The sequence below is a fragment of the Sinocyclocheilus anshuiensis genome, unplaced genomic scaffold, assembly GCF_001515605.1.
Source record: "Sinocyclocheilus anshuiensis isolate Anshui unplaced genomic scaffold, SAMN03320099.WGS_v1.1 scaffold1657, whole genome shotgun sequence".
NCBI classification, from domain to species: Eukaryota; Metazoa; Chordata; class Actinopteri; order Cypriniformes; family Cyprinidae; genus Sinocyclocheilus; species Sinocyclocheilus anshuiensis.
In genome coordinates this window covers 32,045-37,236 of record NW_015539917.1, presented here as the reverse complement: position 1 = coordinate 37,236, position 5,192 = coordinate 32,045, and positions in this window count along the sequence as shown.

Sequence of the window (5,192 nt, the reverse complement as noted above, 5' to 3'; positions counted from 1 at the left end):
CACCTCAATAGCAGCAAAAGTGTTTTGCAATACAATATGAACACAATAAGTACATTGTACTTATTTTTTTGATGTAAGTACATAGTAGTTAAGGCCACTTAATATAAAGTGGGACCAAACATTATATTAATCAAAATCTGGCATGTTACTAATGTCCTTGTATTCAAAGCGATTTGGAGACTATAAGCGGTACTTGGCCTGAAATGAACCATATTACAGTATTGTTACATAAATTTGACAAAAACCTAAATATTATTTCACTGCCCAAGAAACAATTTAAAGAGGAAACAATTAGGAAAGGTGATTAGTAATCTAATTGTTATTGTATTTCTGCGTATCATTTTCCTGTGTAATTCATTTCCAACTTTTTCACCCTGATCATTATTGAATCCTGTATTTTATTACTGAAATGTGGTCTATTTTTGTAGTATAAATAATAAACATTAATGTATGATGGATAACAACCTTGCATACTCACTGAATGATATAAATAAAACAAGAATATGCTTAATTTTAGCATGTTTTAAAGGATATACATAAAGCTGCTGATATCTTTGTCCTTCAGACAATGACAATAAAACATAATTACTCATTTACCAGCATTGCATTTATAGGAGTAAATGTATGTGGCATCCATGTGCATTATGGGAAGGTTAACATATTTTTTGAGCCAGAGAAGTTCTTGTATGCCACAGTGTTCTGTATGTCAGGGTCTGGCATCTGGTTTTTCTCCCTCTCACCACCAGAGGTCGCCATTTCCCATCCTCCCGGACTCCTTTACCTTAACTCCACACACCTGTGCACTTATTCACACACACACAGCTGTTGCCCATCCTGATGGCTATTTATACTCCTTCCCCACGCCTCTCTGGGCGGATTATTAATTGTTGTTACGTGACTGATGCAAGCTCTAAGTGGCCGTATTGTGTCAGATTCCGTTTTCTGTTCTGAGCCTGTGGTCAGATTCTAAGCTCTGTTTGTGTTTCTGTTTTGGTGTTTACTTTGTTTTTCCCTGCAGTTAATAAAAACCTGCATTTGGACCCAGAACCTTGTTTACACGGTGTGTTCCCTTACCGCACTGTGACAGAATAATCCGCCAAACATGGGTCCAGCAGGAAGGTTCCTCAACGTTTGCCAGGGAGACCGGTGCATTGAGGATTACGCCAGGGACTTTGTGGGAGTGGCTCGCAGGTCGGCTACGGAGAAGACCTGCCTTAGGGTCTTTTCCTGGGGTGGCCTAACCGAGCCCTTCAAATCCCTTATGCCATTCTACCACCCCGAGGAGGCGCTGGAGGACTACATCAACCGGGCTCTGCAGTTGAGCGCCGCCTCGGAAGGCTTGTGGGCAGGCCCTGCTGCCTCGGGAGGATTGTGAGCGGGCACCGCCGCCTCGGGACGCCCTGAGCTTAAGTGGTTAATAAAAACCTGCATTTGGACCCAGAACCTTGTTTACACGGTGTGTTCCCTTACCGCGTCGTGACATTGTAGGGGACACTAATGGCAAATCTGATAGCAGCATGCGAATTAATATTAGGTTCTGTTTCAGCTGTTTGTGAGAAAAGATTGATTAAAAATATGCATAAAATAAAAAAGGGTCAAGGCTGTCTGGTAACATTGTTCTGTCTTCAGCAGGTTTCTATTTTATCTCACAGAGTAATGAGGATACTGGATCGGAAAAATCAGTGAAAAAAAGATAGAACTTGATAAAATTCTTGAAAAACTCTGCTGACGTTGCTTTATGCACAACAAAGTTAGGAGATAAAGCTGTCTGATTTGAAGCCGTCTGTTTCAGATTTAGTGCTAAATTTAGTGCTACAAATCGTATATGTCAGAGGAGGATTTTATGATAGAGTACATATAATAATGTGGATTTAGGGGTGCATTGATGTTAAGAACAAAAAAGACTTGAAAAACACAAACCAGGCATCTTCAGTTGTGGGAATTGTGCACAATTTTGACCATTCTAAAGCAGTCAGGTCATGCAAAAAATCTTGCTCATTAAGATCTGTAGCAGAGTGCTTCTGGTGTATCAGGCATTTATATAAAGGCATTAAAAATCCCGTTTGTAAAACAAAATAACATTTAAAAGAGAAGCCTAATTGGTACTATAAAAACAGTGACATTTTAATATAACTTCATCTGGATGATTTAAATTGCAGTTCAGATGATAGTATTGGACATAGTGTAGTAAAGAATAAAATGATGGACAGAAATATCCAGCAACTGTTGCACTCAATCAGTTAGCCAGCATAATACTTAAAATCACAAGATCAAATAGATTGATGATCTGAATAGCCTTGATTTAAAATAATCATTAAACAGAATGTGTACTTTATACAATATAGGAATTAACTATTTACTGTATGTATTATTTATTTTATTAATTTATTTTATTGTTTAGCAATATCTCTTATCAGCTTCCAGATACTTTATTTTAAGAAAGGAAGTGTCAGTAGCATTAAGGAACTTAGCTTTTGCTTTTTGGATACCAATATTGTTTAATTACAAACTTTGTTTAATTTGATGTCAAGTTTGTGTTCTGGGGCACATCATGCTTTGAGATGACTTTCAAATTGATCTTTTGTTGTATTTTGAGACATTTCCCCCAAATGTGTCAGTAGACCTACAAACTAGTCTGAACATCCTTGAATGCTGAGCTATGCTAAATGTGTTGCTTGTCCAGATGAGCTGACAAGCAATAGTATGTTATCCAAGCAAAAACTGTGCTTTACACATCTCACAGATGACATGCATTGTACAAGTAGACCATGGAGATCTTTGGTGCCAATCTAGTTAAGTTTATGAAACACAGCTCTATGAGCTTTTCAGATTACTTGGAAGATTTTTCCAACATTACAACATATGTATATTTTTCCAAATGTTTTAATGTGACTATAGTTTTAAACCTTAATAACTTCCCTCATACCTGTTTGTCATTCATTGAACACAGCTGTTCTTTATTAATTTACAAGATGAAAACAGGCAGAGAAAGGGTTTTATGAGAATAGGTGAGTGTCTCATATGAGCATACATATTCTAGGCATATTCTGTACATTCATTCATTTTAAAGTAAAAAAAAATGTAACTTCTATATAGATTTGATTTGTTAAAAAAAAAAATATTTACAACTGATACAATGGACATAAACAAAATAATTAGTTCAAAAACAGATTTATTAATAAACAAAACAACACTACACCACTTTGATTAGCCTAACTGAAATGAATATAATAATATATGTGGCCATGAGAAAATGATGTTAACACAGGATCTTGAGGCCACAACATAAGAATGCTGTAATGATCTCATAGCCATGACATATTTTCACATTCCCACAAGTTAACATGTCCACAACAAAACTAAGTGAACCACCATGCAGTCATAGAAATATGAGTTCAGATCAAACCAAAATGATTATTAAAGTGTGCTTTGAGGATGCATTCTATTTGATGTGGTGATTAATAACTGCTACTCATTGAAGTATAATGTTTGAGATTCTAACGCTTTACTAACTTATTAGTATTCAACCAATTTCATAAATTCCATTTAATAAATAAGTATTGTCTTGTTATATTATTGTAACAATGAGTCTGCGGAGTGAGGATCCATTTGCAGCTTTATTAACACCAGATAAATGGTAAACAGTAAAGCAGCCATAAGGGTGAGACAGGAGCGTAAACAGTAAGAGGCAATGGTCAGGGCAGGCAGCAAACAAACAGAGTCCAAACAACAGGCAAGAGATCGGGGCAGGCAGCAGCGAAACCAGAAACGATAAACAGTCCAGGTAATACACAGAAAAAAACAATCCACAATAAAGAAACGCTCAGTATGTCGCACAGGCAAACAATACTTTGCAGTGCGTGTAAGTGAGTGAGTAACCTTATAGTGCTCCTGATGGAGAACAGGTGCGTGTGTGTAATTAGTTCCAGGTACAGGGCTTGTGGGAAATGTAGTCCATGGTGACAATTGATCGGTTTCGTGACAATTATGTTCTCACACTGAATTATCAGCTTTATCACTATTATCTAAATTACCACTAAATACCAGATGTCATTTCCCATCGTAAAACTAGAAACCTTCAATTGTTTCCATAGTCATAAGTTAACAACCCAGTATGAATAATATTTAAATATATGACATCAGTGTAGTTACAAGTAAACAAACTTTTGGTTACAATGTGTATAATCAGTGTATTTATACTGTTGTTTTCTCCATGTGTTTCATCTGTGTAGATTCTTGACTGGTTTGTTCAGATTTGTTTGGCCCTGCAGCATCTCCATCAGAAGAACATTCTTCACAGAGATATAAAACCTCAGATAGACGCCGGTAAAAGCTCAATAAATCATTTGACACCAAGCCAAATGTGTATAATTTATGGGTTTTTCTGTTCTAATTCTAGAATGTTTTTCTGACTGAGGGTGGTCACATTAATCTAGGTGATTTTGGATGCTCAAAACCATTGGAAAGTAAAAAAAAAAAAAAAACTAAGATTTTTATAAAAGTAAATTTCCTTATCACCAGTTTGATTTTTCTTTTTCAGAGCTGATGCATATACAAAATCAGTTGTGGGTGCAGATCTCTATATCAGCCCTGACATTTCAGAAAAAAAGTGATTCCAAAAGGTATATTTTTTGTAAAAAAAATTGTAACACAATACAGAACTTTGAATGTACATTAAATACTGCTATGTTCAGCATGCTTGATTTATAGATGTCCAGCATGTTTCTAAAATCTTTCATTGTTATTATAAAATCTCCTTGCTAAATTTCTTCATATACAGAAGCTTTCTGAATCAAGAGAATCAATAGCATTCCCAATGAACTCTGAGTACATCTACATTCCTATATCTCAAACAGCAGAGTATGGCAGGTCGTTTCTTAAGGAATGCCTTAACTGATAAAAATGTATAGCTTGAATGCAAAGTCAGTCACTTGGAATATACGCATCTGCTAAAAGCATAAATGTATTTTGGTATTAACTTATTTGACGGACAAAGTCTGTTGATGCTTGCTTTAGCATTGCCATTTTTTTCTATGCATTAAATGATAGGTGCATTCAAACAATTAATTAACAATTGAGAGACAAAACATTAGACATATTATTGCCTTTGCATCTCACAAGCTTGAATTCGTGACACATTGGCTGATAATTCAGTGAAAGAAATATTTACATGATAAAACTGAAATAATTTA